Raw genomic sequence first — 17,088 nt, 5'->3', positions numbered from 1 at the left:
ATTTCATACTTTCAGAAACCAATGATTAAGCCTCAACCACAGAGCTATGCAGTACAAGCTTCTTGAAGGGAGCAAAAATGGGCAAATGGGTGTTATCTAGTGCTGGACTAGATAAAAAAGAATTCCTTCTGGGAAGCCCTGCCTTAACCACAACTTTTGCAAATTGCCTAACTGTCCTTGCACCACAGTTGTTTGAGGTATCCAATAGAAATTAACCACACACACAAAAAAAATTAAGACATCGTAAGTGACCCTTAAATAGGGGAAGTCTGTTCCAAGATGTTTCAGCTGCTCCTGGATTCCATGGTCTGGACAGAAGAGTGTTGTCTCTCATACTCTGCCCCCTCTGCATAGCACAAGGGTCTGTAAGTAATTTATGTAACTTTCAAAGTATAGATATGGCATTGAGGCCTAACTGCAATGGACTCACTTAAGGCAAGGCTGCTGTAAAGGAGACCATATTGTCAGACTCCCTTCTAAGGTTCTTCTGTCTGGGCCTCCAGTATCTGCGAAGGACAGTAATTACTTGTTAAGAGGAAAATCACACAAGATTTGCCAAGACACAGATGTCTTCCCTGTCATTCTAGTATGGATAATAATATAATTTTTAAAATATATTTCTACCTTAAGAAATATTTCTTGGTATTGCTTGGTTTGGGCTACTGAGTTTTACATCTTGTCTATATGTTTTGGGTATTAGTTTCTTTTCAGATACATGCTTTGCTAATCTTTTCACCATGTTCTAGTTTGCCCCTTCACCCCATTGTTTATTTCCTCTCTTACGCAGAAGCTGCACAGATGAGTGCAATCCCTCAAACCTACTTGCCCACCTGCCTTGTTCCCATCACCTTTGGTGTCATGCAAGACATTACTGTCCAGACTCAGTTCTAGAGTTTTCTTCTAGTAGTTTTATGCTTTTACATCTTTTGTCTAGGTCTTTAATTCATTTTCCTTGAGATAAATTTCCAATTGTGCATGACATTATTGGGGTTTATGCTTTAGTACTTATTGTCTTAATTGTCATTCATACTTGCAGAGAAGTAGAAAGAATGAACACTTGTCCTCCTTAGACCAATGCTTTGCCTAGAGTCGCAGGAGCTCATTTCATCCGTAGTTTGACAAGGTCAATGTTGTCAACAAGCATTGACTCTCTGCATCATCAGGATCCAGGTCTGACCACAGATTCAGAAATTTCAGATAGCAGATAAGAATCCGTCTTCAGAGAGTAAGAGGCATCTTTTCGTAGACTTAAGGGGGAAAAGTGCTGTTTCTTTCCTCTTCTTTTACATTAAAAATAAACACTCATTCTAGTGTAAGCAAAAATCCAAGTGGGAACAGGAAAAAGAGCAGAGTCCTCCTCATCATCACCTGCTTACACCAAAGGCAGCCACCAAGCACATGGACCAAGGCCTGTCATGAGTAAGCTGTGAGAACAAAAATAACAAAAAGACCTTGAGGACAAATCCCTCTCCTTATCAAATTATACCCTTCTCTCTGTAGAAAAAGGATCTCTCTCAGATCCTTATCTTCACATACACCCACATGTACGAACGTAGATAGACACACACAGAGACATTACACACACACACATAGACACAGACACATATCCACATACGCCCGCAGACAGAAAGACACACACAGAGAAACACACAGATACACACACAGACACAGACACAGACACAGACACAGACACAGACACACACACACACACACACACACACACACACACACACACACATACACTCATTTCCTGATGCTTTTTTAATCCCCTAGAAGGCCACAGCAATGAGGATGTTCACTCTGCTCACCACCCTTCTCCTGCTGGCCCTCCAAACCCAGGCAGACTCTCCCCAAGGAAGAGGAGGCTCCAGACCAGGAGCAGTTGGTCAAGGAATACCAGGATATTTCCATATCCTTTGGAGGGGATAAAGGCACTGCTCTCCTAGATGCAGGTGAGAGAATTCATCATGCTAGAGACATGGAATAGAGATAAGCTCTGAAACTGGGTCACCCAGGTGACATTATTACTTCTTTATTTCCCTCACTGAACAGTAAGAACCAAATAGATCAATTTCTTCCTGCAAAGATTTGTTTGTGAATATCACCGGTTGTAATACATAGAGAGACTTAGTGACTAGCATTTTCTCCAAGATATAAATGGCTAGTCTTAAATTAATTTATTGTGTCTATTATATTTTAGAAATGGAAGATGTCAGTCTAGATATTTAAGTAGTGGCAGGAGCACAAAAAAACAAAACCAAACAAGTCAAGTGAGGAGTATTCTTTAGTTTTGTTCTTATCATGTACATTTATTCTTATTGATCCTTATTGCTCATGCTGCTATCAGTAATGATCAATGTGGAGAAACCATTTCACCCAGCACATATCTTGCCTAAGATCTCTTCTGCCCTGCTGACTCAGGCACTAAGTACTGTATCTGATCTCTATTTCTCCAGATGTGAAGTCAGGCTTGACCTGCTATTGCAGACTCACAGGCTGTGGTTTTGGAGAACGGCTCTCTGGGGCCTGCCGTTACCGGGGCCGCATCTTCAGACTCTGCTGCCGCTGAGCACTAAGAACAAGAACAATATGGTTGTCACATGACTTGAGGTCTTGAAGGAGACCGCGTTTTGTCCCATGTTGTGTTCTTGAGTTTCCTCTTCCTTTATAGCCAATAAAGTTCTTACAGCAAGTTCTCTCTGTGTGTGCTTGATTATTGTCTCCAAGCAAGACTCGGAGAACCAAGTACTAGAATGCTAGAGAGAAATTTTGGCTTGGGTCTGGAGGAGTGTCAAGGTTATCATACGGGCTCCTGGTGCATAGTAACAAAGGTCAATGCTGTTGTAAGCATCCTAACTTCTCATCTCATAACCCCTCCCCATCTACCACTCTCAAAGCCATTGGTCATGTGGGAGGTAGAAAATATGGCTATCTTCATTTTTACATTGTCACAATGACCTATCTTGTCAAAGAAACCAATCTCCTCATTCTGAATGTTACAATTTGACAAACGGGGCAGGCCAAGATCATGTATCTGCCCATGAAACTCTATGTGTGAGTCAGCTCTACAGACACAACTGTACGGAGCATCAAGCAGCAAAGGTACCAAAGACGAAGTTTGCATATCCTCAGCCCAGGTAATGGCACTTTTAGAAGGTGGGGCCCCATTGGAGAAGGTGTGGCTTTGTTGGAGTAGGTGTGTCACTGTGGGTGTTGGCTATAAGAACCTCATGCTACCTACCTGGAAGTCAGTATTCTGCTAGCAGCCTTCAGACGAAGCTGTAGAATTCTGAGTTCCTCCTCCACCTTGCCTGCCTGAATGTTGCCACATTCATGTCTTGATGATAATGGACTGAACCTCTGGACCTGTAAGCCAGCCACAATTAAATGTTGCCCTTATAAGAGTTGTCTTGGTCATGCTGTCTCTTCACTGCAGAAAAACTCTCTAAGACAAGAAGTAAAGCAGGCAGTCTCACCTAGATATACTCATCACCTGAAGCATCTGTGCACATCTGGGGAAGCTGAATTTGATATATGTAGGTCTGACCTTAAACACACACACACACACACACACACACACACACACACACACACACTATGTGCTCAGGTCTTCAGCTACACCTTAAGATATCTAGATGTAGGTATATTAAGATAAGTTTTTGTACACTTCTCAATTGAGTCTAAGCTGTTGGAAAATGTGAATAATGTCACTAACATGACCCGATATACTGTGAAACACAGAAGTACAGCAGGAGGGATCAGGTCCCAGAGAACAGTACCCTCAGTCATTATAGAAGCTCTTGCTACCTATACAGGTACCTGGATCCTGAACCAGCGGCCTGCAGAGGGACCTGGAGACCCTAAGCCTCCAGTTCTTAACAACCACTCACCAAATTTAACAGGCATATATGAGGATGTTTCCATACTTAGCCCTCACTTTTTCAACCACTTTAAGGTTCTAGTTTACCTCTAGTAATGTGAAAAAAGATTCCCAAGCCTTCCAAATTCCAAAGTATAACAAGGGGTTGTGGTGGCTTTCAATGAGCTCACAATCTCACTGATGCTCAGAAGATCTATTAAGTCACAGGTTCCAGTCTCTTTTACAGGGTATCTTTTGCTTTTCTTGGCAATGCTGGCTTTGGAACAAATGGGGTAATGTTACAGAGTAAGTAGACTCAAGCTTGATGCCAAACCCTACTTCGCTGAGTCCTCTGGAGACTCTCTGGGAAAAGAAGAACCTTAAGAGAACCATGTCACCTGATGGCCAGTGCCAGGCCATCTGTCCACTTCTCTATGGAGCTTGCTCTCATTTCATGGAACACTCTGGTCCCTTGGTCATTCTCATACAGAAAGATTTTTTTTTTTTAATATGAAAATATGCCAGAACAGCTGAGAAAACCTTACAAACAGACCTGGGTCTCAACAGATTGCATGTCAGTGCATGCTCCTAGGCTATTAAACTGCTTGGCTGTGGGTATAAAGATGGAGTGAAGAGACAAAGACAGATCAGAGAGACAAGGCCCTCAGGACCGTGGGTGATCAGCAGGCCCTTTCCATGGATTTCAGGAGACCACTAACTTAAGAAGCAGGAAAGATGCTTATCTTGTTTGTTTCTGGTCACTAAAATGTGGATCACAGAAAAAGGAGCCCTTTGAATTAGGGGAAGATTTAGTGTTTGCATATGTATAAGGGAAGGGAATGGCATGAAAATGTGGACAGGCTACAAAGCTCCCTTATTCTCTCTGAACCCTTTGGTGTTCCTCTGATCTTGGATTTCTAGTTATACCACATGTTGCATCTGTTTGATGGCTGACTATGGAGACATTATGAGCAATGACAAAAGTAAATGATAAGCTGCTTAAATATTTATCCACAGTCACGTGAATTGTTCTCTGTTATAATCTGTTGCTTTGACAATGCACCAGGAACATCCATCAATCCCCAGAATATACCACACACTTCCATTAATATACATCCCATAATTTAAAGACACACCTCTAGGAATGGCTACAGAGTTTGAAAATGGTGCGACTCTGCAGGAATGTGAGCTGTGTCCTTTGAGAAACAGCTTCTGAACCCTGTACAGTAGAAGCTTCTGTCCTGACTTCTCGTGGCACACTTATTTCGTGACTTTTGCCTCATACAAGTCTCATTCAAGCACAATGAAGATCAGGCCTTGTGGCATAGGCCTGTAACTCCAACAGTAGGATGAAGCCAGCAACAGGACAGCAATATCCATTCCAGACTGTACTATATACTAAGACCTTGTGTCCCAAAGAGTTAACATTCACACCACAATGGCTGTGATCACTCTATTGACTTTCTTCAAAGATTTTTAAACATTAATTTATTTACATCCCAATCATTGCATCCCCCGACTTCTGGTTCCCCTCACAGAGTCTGTCCCCTTCTCCTTCTCCTCTGAGAGAGTGGGTCATTCTCATGGGCATTCTCCCACCATGGTGTATCAAGTTTCTGCAGAATTAGGTATGTCCTCTTCCACTGAGGCCAGAAAAGGAAGCCATGGAGACTGAGTTACACATATGCCACATATATACCTGGGGCCATGGTTCAGCCCTTGTTTGCTCTTTGGTTGATGACTCAATCTCAGAGCTCCTAGAGGCTAGGTTAGTTGACTCTCTTGGTCTTCTTGTGGGGTTCCCATCCCTTTCGGGGCTTTCAATCCTTCCCCCAATTCTTCCTTATGGGCCCCCGACCTCCATCCAACGTTTGCCTGTGAGTTATCTGCATCTGTTTTAATCAGCTGATGGGTAGAACCTCTCAGAGGAAAGTTTTGCCAGGCATAACATAACAGAATATCATTAAAAGTGTTAGGGACTGGTGCTTACCCATGGGATGGGTTTCAAGTTTGGCTGGTTATTGGTTGGCCATTCCTTCAGTCTCTGCTCCATGTTTGTCCCTGCACTTCTTGTAGACAGGACAAATTTGGATCTAAAGGTTTGTAGGTGGTGTCCTTATCCCTCCGCTGGGGGTCCTCCCTGGGTACAGGAGGTGGGTTCTTTGGGTTCCATGTCCCAACTGTTAGGCTTCCTGGTTAAGGTTACCCCAATTGACTCCTGGGAGACTCACCCATCCCTGTTCTCTGGGACTTCCTAAAGGTCACCCCCCTCCTCACCTTGCTACCCCCACAGCTACAGATTTCCATTAATTCTCCTGGCCCTCTGGGCCTCTCTCTGTCTCCTTCACACCTGATCCTGGACTCCCTCCATCCCCCTCCTTCTCCCCTCTACTACCCAGTTCTCTCCCTCCCTCTGCCTCCTATGACTATTTTGCTTCCCCTTCTAAGTGTGATTCAAGCATTCTGGTTTTGGTTTTCCTTTATGTTTAACTTCTTTGGGTGTGTGGGTTGTGGCTCAATTTAAAGCACATTGGAATCTGGACACATTATTGGGCCTAAAGCCTGGAGCTTCTTTTCTTTTCTTTTCTTTTTTTTTTTCCCCTATTATTAGTAATTGACTTGTCTGGACTTGCCTAGTTCTTAGGTCTAGTCTCCATAAGTGCCAATTTAAAGCATGTCACGGAATCTGCCCAGCCTTGTCATGCAGTGCCCCTTGTCTCCTCCAAGACACCCACACACACCCAAACACCCCTGGTCTTCCCCGCCCCCTTGCACCCCCACTTCTCTTCGTAACTCAGGGTTGTATTGGAAACTATGGCATCTGGATCTAATCCAGTCTGCTATTCTCTACAGCAGACATTAGTAAGCACTTACTTGATGCCTTTGTATATGAGAATCTAGAATTCATCGTCAAGTAGAAGTAAGTGTCCTAACCACATCCCAACCCCAACAATGCCATCTACATATTTTATGGTATAGTATCTTCTTAGAGACAGTTTACATTTATAAGTATTAATTTGAGATACATAGACACACACACACTGCTGTGTGTGTGTGTCTGTGTGTGTGTGTGCCATCTGACCCTTCAGTGGAAATAGATGTTGAGGATAGAATTTGAATATTTAATAAATAATTTTTAATTGTTGGTTTGGTTAGTAAAACAAATGTACTAAAAATTGTGATTCTTTAGGCTAAAATTTAATACAAATAGAACTGTAAAATATTAATCTTCTAAAAACTGCTAATTTGTAATAAGCAAGTTGTATAAATAAATTACAACCAAGTATGTAAACAAGTGTTATTATTGGGAAAATGCTCTAGGGCCAAGTTGAGTTTACTGGTCCCAAGGAAGAAGGCCAAGGAACTCATCAATGGGAGCAAAGACAGAACAGGGGAGGGGGAGAGAAAGAGAGAAAGCCTGCAAGCAGAGAGAAAAGGAGAGAGGAGAGAACATGTCTAGATTATATAGGCAAGAGCCTCTGGGGAGGGCAGCCTTACAGACTCAGTGTCAACCTGTGCCTTAACACAAATCAATGGATTTCCTTCAAATGTTCTAGAGCTAATGGGGAATATGATAGCTTAAGAACTTATCTTAGGTCTGAGGCCAGCTCTGAGAGCAACCAGAGACTAAGACAAGACTAGGAATTCCAGGAACACAAGAGACCCCACATGTTCTCTCACACCTGAGGAAACTCAGAGAGAGAGAGCATTGAGGTCTTTGACAATTAAAGAGCCCTCCCTTTTAGGTGGGTCTTAGTTTCAAATTCAACTGTGGGAACTGAGGATAGCTGCAGCTTAAAATAAAACTTCAATTAATTACAACTTTGTTTTGCTGGGGCAAACAAGTGAAGGAATGTTTTAGTGAATCAGACTCAGGAGAAAGGATGTTCTCCTAAAGCAAGCATGCCAATGGACATGTGATAAAGGATTCTTTGCTATCAAGACACATGTATTGGTCCACCTTACATTGTGCAGTTGAGTTCCATTTGTTGGGACTCCATATAGCAAAATGCACCAAAAACCTTCTGGTAGTGTGCTGTAGCTTATTTGACACTTCTGCAGACTGGGGCTGATTGGCAGAGTGAGGTCAGCTGTGATTGGCAGAGTGACCTCAGCTAAGACAGGTGCTTGTGCTGAGGCAAGACCCCTGGAAGACACTTGATGTTTGGAGAGTATTAAAATGGCCTCAAAGAACAGTGATAGACTCTGAGGTAGGCTTGCTTGTAGAGCTAGCTTTGTAACTCTTGTTAGTCTCCAGTCTTCACTGATCTCCAATTCACTGAGAGGGAGCCATGGCTTAGAACTTCTGGCACTCCTGCTGGTCCCTCCTGCTGACTTGAGCCAAGGATAAGGCCTCTCACTGTCTCTGCTAGATAGTGCCACCACTGCTGATATATGTCTGCTATCCTGGCTTTATTAAACTGGACTGCTGGTGTATCCATGAAGTGTTTGCAAGTGGATTGAGATACCACTGCTAACCTGTGAGCAGAATTACAGATTTTCAGACAACACAAATGGGAGTTGCTCCAAAGAACTATTTCTAAATAGTCCCATTTCCCCAGTCTCCTTTTCTCTCTGGGAGGTGGGCTAAAAGGGAGCTTAACACATTTAAGAACCATAATTAAAAATAAGGGCGGAAAAAAATTAAAGTTACAGGGGACCTTGAGAAGAAAGCAAATTGAAGATAGTTTATTAATAATCCTCATGCAATAAGAAATCAGATTAGGAATTTACTGTTTGTCTACTTCCTTTACAAAACATAGAGATGAGCCTCATCCTGTAACACAAGTCTTTAAGTCAATGTCTTCTGATAGATATCTTTTTTTAAATTGATTTAGGTTTCATTGCATTATGATGAGAAAAGACACATGATTTCAATTTATCTGAATTCTTTAACATTTTAAAACATATTTTAAGTAAATGGAATTATATCACATTCTTGTTTCCTTTTTGCATCCCAACTCCTCCCAGAGACCCCTGTCCAATACCTGAAATTCCTATTGTTTTTTTGTCATATTCTTTAAAATTTATAAAATATTGTAACAATAAAAATGAGTATTATAAAATTGTTTGATATAAAACAACAATCAATTGAATAGTCTTATGTAGATGCTTGTCTACAGTAATACTGAAAGTACATGTATTTGTCTCAATATGAATTTGAAATAACTCCAAGCATATTAACTCTATATTTTAAAATAATACATCACTACTAGTATTTTTTTAAATGAACATAAATATATAAAGTCTTTTTGTTTGTTTGTTTGTTTGTTTTGTATTTAGTAGACCTTAAAGTCTTGGCTCTTACTGTGGTACAAGCCCAAAATAGGAACAATTTTTAGACATTGGGTTTCATTGTAATAAGGCTGTATTTCAATGACCCTCACATCGCCAAAGGATTTTACCTCCATCGTAGCTGAGCTGAGAGTTGATAGTTCTGCTGCACCAAGAAATGAATTGTAGGCTCGATTTTTGGATACAGACTTCCTGCTATGGTCAAAGCTATTTGACTTGAGTGATTGTCATCATTCTCAGCCCACAGAGAACAGGTTACAATGATTTTAAGAAATGGTGTGTGTATTAAGATGGTCTATCCATGAAGTTATTTACCAACTGTTTTAATGAACAATGGTTCTGCTTGGAGGGTGGCACAGACAATAGGTGAGGGTAAGAATCTGGTTCATTGACTGTGGTGATTTTGAAAAGCATTCATTTCAGAGAAAGAGTAACTTATAAAGACATCTTCTTCAAACTTGATACAATAGTTACCAACATCTTGCAAACCATTCAATCTTACTCTTTGTTGTTCTCTTACAAGCCACCTCCCAAGTTAATTGTCTATGTTTCTTTTGGCTATATAAATATATAAGCTGTTCTGAAAACCATAGTATACTGTAAAAAATTCATGTACAAACAAGCAGAAAGTTTATATGGATTGTACAATATTGGACCTATTTCTCCAATTACCAAGTTATAGAGATCATTGGATGACAGACAACAAATTTCTAATTCCTCATATTTTTGGATTTCAATCGATTAGGATATATTGGTAATATTAATTTTCATATTAAAATATTAAGCAAAAGTAATTGTTACATCCTGTTATTTTTGTTGTTAGAGGTGGAATTAGGTTTGTATGGGTTTGTTGAAAGATTACTTTCTTGCTTCTTCTAGGGTGTAGTTTTGCTCCTTATGTTGGTGTTTTCCATCTATTATCCTTTGTAGGGCTGGATTTGTGGAAAGATATTGTGTAAATTTTGTTTTGTCATGGAATATCTTGCTTTCTCCATCTATGGTAATTAAGAGTTTTGCTGAGTATAGTAGCCTGGGCTGGCATTTGTGTTCTTGTAGGGTCTGTATGACATCTGCTCAGGATCTTCTCACTTTCATAGGCTCTGGTGAGAACTCTGGTGTAATTCTGATAGGCCTGCCTTTATATGTTACTTGACCATTTTCCTTTACTGCTTTTAATATTCTTTCTTTGTTTAGTGCATTTGGTGTTTTGATTATTATGTGACAGGAGGAATTTATTTTCTGGTCCAGTCTATTTGGAGTTCTGTAGGCTTCTTCTATATTCATGAGCATCTCTTTCTTTAAGTTAGAGAAGTTTTCTTCTATAATTTTGTTGAAGATATTTACTGGCCCATTACGTTGGGAGTCTTCACTCTCTTCTACATCTATTATCTTTAGGTTTGATCTTCTCATTGTGACCTGGATTTCCTGGATGTTTTGGGTTAGGAGCTTTTTGCTTTTTGCATTTTCTTTGACTGTTGTGTCAATGTTTTCTATGGTATCTTCTGCCCCTGAGATTCTCTCTTCTATCCCTTGTATTCTGTTGGTGATGCTTGCATCTATGACTCCTGATTTCTTTCCTAGGTTTTCTATCTTCAGGGTTGTCTCCCTTTGTGACTTCTTTATTGCTTCTATTTTCATATTTAGATCCTGGGTGGCTTTGTTCATTTCCTTCACCTGTTTGATTGTGTTTTCCTGTAGTTCTTTAAGGGATTTTTGTGTTTTCTCTTTAAGAGCTTCTAGCTATTTATCTGTCTTCTCCTGTGTTTCTTTGAGGGAGTTATTTATGTACTTTTTAAGTCCTGTATCATCATTGTGAGAAGTGATTTTAGATCTGAATCTTGCTTTTCCAGTATGATGGTGTGTCTAGGACTTGCTATGGTGGGAGAATTGGGTTCTGATGATGCCAAGTAACCTTGTTTTCTGTTGCTTATGTTCTTCCTCTTGCCTTCTGCCATCTGGTTATCTCTAGCACTACCTGCCCTGGCTAAATCTGACTAGGGCCTGTCCTACCTGTGATCCTGGTTGTTTCAGAGCTCCTCAGAGTCAAGCTGTCTTATAAAGTCCGGCCAGCGAACCTAAACGGTCGTGGGTTGCTTCGGACTGGAGACAAGACAGGACCTGTGGAATTAAACGGGTGGAGAAACAAAGAGTCGGACACCAAGAATATGTATCAAAGCGTACTTTACTTGGTGTTAGATGAGTTTTTATAGCAGGTGGCAGAAACGAAACCACAACAATCAAACTTATCACATAGACACGACAGCAGACATAAGGGAGCAAAGTCTGTTTAGTCAGCAAGGACTTCAAATGTAGTAGTTCTGACAGGAGTGAGTCTTTGATCTTCAGGAGAAGCTGCTGTGTTTGTGGCCTATTGTCTTGCATCACAGGTGGCCGGTTGTCTGCCTGGGGCTGTCAGAGCATATTTTCAGATTCAGAAGAGAATTCAGGCAGCCATAGAGGGGAGATAACACTGTCTCTGTGATCCTGTGATTCTGGGATCCTGTGATCCTTGACCTATTAGAGTACCTGGGAGTGGAACTTTCTCTGGGTGTTGTGGAACTGGCTGCAAAATTTGCACCCAAGGTCTACTTAGGGCACCGACCCAGACAGACTAGAAGGAACCCGTGCCACTGGGCTGGCAGAGTTTCTGTGTGCCTGGGTCCTACTGGTCCCAGTTACTCCCGGTGTTAGGACTGATGTTGTCTCCTCCTCAACTCTGATCCTCTCATCCTGAGCTTGATGGTAGATATCTTTTTATGAAAAAATGTTCCAGTGTTGGATCTAAAGGCACAGAGAATATTAAAACCTAAAATTAGACCTACTACACAACCGCAGAGAATCTGAGAGAAGTCCCATGCTGAATTGGATGGGTTTGCTGTGCTGGCTTCATCAGAGCAAGCAGCTGGAATGACTCTGCTGGAAGGAACCAAGATCCATAGGACCTATTGTTCCTTCTAGGATGTGAGGATTTTTCTTACTGCCTATTCTTGTAGTAGTTCCTGGAACCCACCCCTGTCCATATGCTTATACACACTCATACACTTCTCCAATGCCTATCGTCTTTTCTACTAGGTAAATTGGAATAGACTCTGTAGTTAAACTTAAATATTGAGATATAATATTAACTACTCACAGTTTGTTCTCTTCTAACTTATAGTTAGTACATTTAAAACATATCTTGGAATCTATGTTTATGGCAGAAGGAAATGTCATATATATATATGGTTCTCATGCTTGAACACACAGATGAGAAAAATAAGATATAATATGTATATATTTGTATTATGTGTGTGTGTGTTTGTGTGTGTGTGTGTGTGTGTATGGGTGTTATTTCTCCACTGTGGGTGAAAGAGCCAATTCAACCCAGATTACATTATATTAAAGGAAGTTTATTGGGAAGTCGCTCTTGAGTAGAAAAGTTCACTGGTTGCAAAGACCAAGGCCAGGAAAGTGGACATGGGGAAAGTGAGGAGGAGTTGAGGAGGGAAATGGAAAGAGAGAAAGGGGTTGAGGAGAGAAGGAGGGAGGGAGGGAGGGAGAGAGAGAGAGAGAGAGAGAGAGAGAGAGAGAGAGAGAGAGAGAACAAAATGTCTGGATTACATAGGGAAGAGCCTCTAGGAAAGGGCAGCTCACCCCCAGGTCTGAAAGTTCAAGGTTGGGGGCAGGGTATGTCAGGTAGGGACTGAGGAATGCTGGGAGAACCTGGAGGCATGGTCTGCTTTGGTGTGTAAAATATGCACCTCAGTCACTTGTCCCAGGGTCTGAACCCAGACACATATATATTTTACACAAAATAATGTGTGTGTATGCGTGCATGCATGCACACGCACACGTATGTGCAAATATTTCAAATATATAGTCCCTTCTCTCTAGTTACCTTACTTGTATGGTGTGTGGCCATTCACCTGCTCTTTGATCATGTTATGGTTTGGTTCTCTACTCTGGATATTCCTGGTCTACAGATACCTCAGGTTTTTCTCAAACAGCTGCATCCTGAGCCCCTGAGGACTAACAGGAAAATAATAGAGAAGAGTGTGAACTTCTTCTGCAGAATGAGGGAGCATGAGCTAAGTGTGTGCAGAGTGAAGGCTAACTGTATGCAGAGGTCTCTTATGACCCTGGCAAGGAAAGGCTTTTGTTAAGCAGTTTCCTATTTGAGTTTCAATTGGAACTTTGAGAGTTTTCATCTTATTCAAAGTCATTGAATTGAGGTTATTCAATGCTGCTGCATAGCCCCATGTTCTCAACTACTGGCCTGCATTCTTTACCAATTGTTTTGCATTTCACAGAACTAGCTATTCTTAGAGTGTGAATATTTGTGTTCTATGCCAAGACTCAACAGTTGACTGATCACCTAATTTGAGTATATGCTTGACACATCCCTGCCTTTGAGCCTGAATGAGAAGTCTTACTCTTTTATCTATAAATAGTTGAAGTAAAGTTAATCATCAGGCATTGTAAGTCATAATTTGCATATATGGCCATGATTTTGTAAATGGACATAGTCTGGGAAATGGCGGCTGGTTCTATTGATGTCCACCCTGGTCTATGACACAAACCAAGGACAGGAACAATTGGTTCATCAAAGACTCTTGCATGCAGAGAGTTATAAGAAGAAATAAACTATTGAAACAGCTATCTGTCTTGTGATTCAGTACTGTAAATGGAGTGGAAGCACAAAAGTCTGTGCCATGACCTGTAATCCTAAAAATAAGCAACAAGCTTGCTGGAGACCAACTTTCTTTATACCCCACACAGACACTCAGCCTCTGCTACTCACAGGAGATGTTCAGCAGGAAGGAGAAAAGAAAGGTCTTAAGTGACAAAGAAGTTGTGCATTAAAAATATAAAGTACGTATTAGATATTAGGGAGGGAATAATTTCAATTTTCAAAAATAGCACTGAAAAGAATTACATATAAGTATATCTCTCCAGGCATTCTAATTATGAGGAAATAAATAAGAAATACCTGCAGTAACAATGGAAGTAAATGTTTGTCCATTTGTTGAATTAAGAGTAGAATGAGAGACAATAAAGAAGGAAATATTTGTGAGAGATATCAAGGAGAGAAATTGTGGAAGTGGTTAGAAGGCTCAGTGGGAGCCCAGATCTGAGGGCTGCTGGTGCCTCTACAGGGCTTCTGGGCCTCTCTTTAGGGGGTATCTGCAAATTCTCTCCTTTTGCTCTCACAGCCTCTCCTTAGGATATCTCTCTTAATTCCTTCTTTGGAGTTTAACAGAATCCCCTTGAAGTATATCTGCAAATTCCCTCTTCTAGGACTTGATGTGAAGTCAGTGGAACCTGACTTTTATGCATACTCTAGAAATACGTAAAATAATACTTATTATCATATAACATCACCAATAACCCAACTGTCCTGTGAAAGTTGAGCAAAGAAAATTCTCTCTTAAGAAATGTTGATGTAAACTAATTCAAAGGTATTTTTGGAGATATTTTTTTGTTTTCTGTGACTTTTGGGCAATTCATGAGAAGGGGGTTGAGACAGGGTTTCTCTGGATAGTCCTGACTACCCTGGAACTCACTTTGTAGACCAAGAAAGATGGCCTCAAACTTAACAGCATCCACTTCTCAACTACTGGGATTAAAGGAGTGTACCACCACCACCAGACAGGGCATTTTTTCTTTAACTTTATTATTCGTATGTTTATATATTATGCTTTCCAATTTTGTGGGGTTTATGGGGTTTGTGTACATGTGTGTGTGTGTACATGTGTATGAGTTTCTTGAGCGCTTAATTGGTTTTGTTTGTTTTATTATTATTTGTTTTGTTTGAGGGGGCCATGGGGTTGGAATGGTGAGGAGTGATTAGGAAGAGATGCAAGAGGGGAACTGTGATCAAGATATGTTGTATGAAAAACAATATTTTTAATAAAAATTAGAAACTAAGGAGGAAATGTTGGTGTGTGCATACAAGGTGAGTGAGAGAAGAAAGAAGCACTGAGGCTATGCCCCTAACCTGTGGTCCAGCACTTCAGCAGAGTGTGATCTGAATGTCTTTGAACCAGAGGAAAAAAGCTGACACACTGAGTGCACAAACTAGTCAAGCTCAAGGTTAGAGGTAACACTCCAGGATCAACTCTGGATCATCCATTAAAATATGTGTGCTGGCTGAACATGGAAAGGAGATTGCATTCAGAAGGCCAGAATAGTAAGAACAGCACAGGAAGGAGTTAACAAAGTCACTTTGCTGTCTGTGAGGCAGTTGTGCCCCCTGCTGTCCTACTTCCTGTGTGCTTGCTGGGCAAATACACTGTTTATATCAGAATGACAAGGTACATGTGAACCATGCTTGGAGAAAAAGACATTGACTCAAGAGCAGAACATAGAAGGCATGTTTCTATGCCCGGAAATCACTAACAAAATCAAGGAAGAAATAAAGAAAGAAATCAAAGACATTGTAGAATTTAATGAAAATGAAGGCACAACATACCAAAACTTATGGGACACAATGAAATCAGTGGTAAGAGGAAAATTCATGGCCCTAAGTGCCTCCAAAAAGAAACTGGAGACAATACACACTAGGAGCTTGACAGCACACCTGAAAGCTCTAGAACAAAAAGAAGAAAATACACCCAAGAGGGGTAGATGGCAGGAAATAATCAAACCCAAGGCTGAAATCAACCAAGTAGAAACAAAAATAAGTATACAAAGAATCAACAAAACCAGGAGCTGGTTCTTTGAGAAAATCAACACGCTAGATCAGCTCTTAGCCAGACTAACCAAAAGTCACAGAAACAGTATCCAAATTAACAAACTCAGAAATAAAAAGGGAGACAAATCAACAGAAACTTAGGAAATTCAAAAAAAATCATCAGATCCTACTACAAAAGCCTCTACTCAACAAAACTAGAAAATCTGAATGGACTGGCCAGTATTTTAACAATCATCTTTCATCTGGTCAGTGAGAAAGCAAACAAAGAGGTCATAATATTTAGATGGAATCGTGGATATAGGGATGATAGCAATTCGGATTGGCTCCTGGCAACTGGCTATGGAACAGTTTCCTGACTATTTGGAAAGACTGTCATCAGTGGAGGTCTCTTAAACCTCAAATCTCCAGATGTAAGGGCTACTCTGGATGGAAATGAATGGCAGAGGAAGGAGGAGAAGCACATGTCTAATCTAGTGGGGTCAGGTGCAGCTGCCAGAGTGGAGTCTCATTTTTCTGGAATTGGGGAAAAGGTAAGTGGTCTTGAGGTCTTCAGGAACTTAGAGGAGAGAAAGCTCCTGCTAGGGTCAATGTGTAGGAACAAGAGTCATTTTGAGGCAGAGGGGTGAAAAGTTTAAGGTGAGAGAGGTGGGCCCAATGAGGAAAGACCCTCAAAGTTAGCAGCTGTGGGAGTCATAAGAAATACCTTGAAAGAGCCCTGCCATTCAGGAGAGAGAGACAAGGGCCAATTATCTGGAGGGGAGAGAACTTGGTCTCTAATGTTGACAGGTAGTAGGCAGAGGACAGCATGTGACTTTGGTAGATGGTGCTCAGAAAGGTCCATAGGAGAGAGCAGAGGTGACAAAGTAATGTAGTGAGTAGATGATCAGGGATGGGAGAGCATTTAGGTGAAAGACCAGGAGTGAGGACCGAATATCCATACATGAGTTCAAAAGGTAAGATGAAAAGAGATCCCTCTGGGAGAGCTTGTAGTCTGAAAACAGCCAGAGGCAGGAGTTTTACTGAATTGAAGTTCCTGTGGCAGAAGGGCCTTTTAGGGAGTGATTAGTTTTTTTCTACCTTTCCTGAAGATGGTGGTCTTAGGGAATATGAAAATGGCAGGGGATGTCAGAGGTTTTAGATAGAGTTTGAAAAAAATTGGTGGTGCATTCAGGAACATTGTGTGACTGGAGGAAGGCTAGGACACCAAATCAGGGAATGGATTCTTGGAGGGGAAGATCAGAAACTGTCTGAGCCTTTTTAT

General features: G+C 41.0%; 1 long non-coding RNA gene and 1 pseudogene across 1 annotated transcript; one reads left to right on the top strand and one right to left on the bottom strand.

Moving 5' to 3' along the window:
• The first annotated feature begins 297 nt into the window (after positions 1-297).
• On the top strand, positions 298-2,692 carry LOC116071204 (annotated as a pseudogene).
• LOC116071206 lies at positions 2,267-3,974 on the bottom strand. The gene is made up of 3 exons (XR_004110762.1): positions 3,891-3,974; positions 3,242-3,366; positions 2,267-2,572 (listed from the first exon to the last, which is right to left on the bottom strand). It is a non-coding gene; the product is annotated as an uncharacterized LOC116071206 (long non-coding RNA).
• Between the last annotated feature and the right edge of the window lie 13,114 nt (positions 3,975-17,088).

This window comes from Mastomys coucha, unplaced genomic scaffold (genome assembly GCF_008632895.1).
Source record: "Mastomys coucha isolate ucsf_1 unplaced genomic scaffold, UCSF_Mcou_1 pScaffold22, whole genome shotgun sequence".
NCBI classification, from domain to species: domain Eukaryota; kingdom Metazoa; phylum Chordata; class Mammalia; order Rodentia; family Muridae; genus Mastomys; species Mastomys coucha.
The sequence above is the reverse complement of the archived record's forward strand: the minus strand, read 5'-3'. Positions and strand labels throughout refer to the sequence as shown.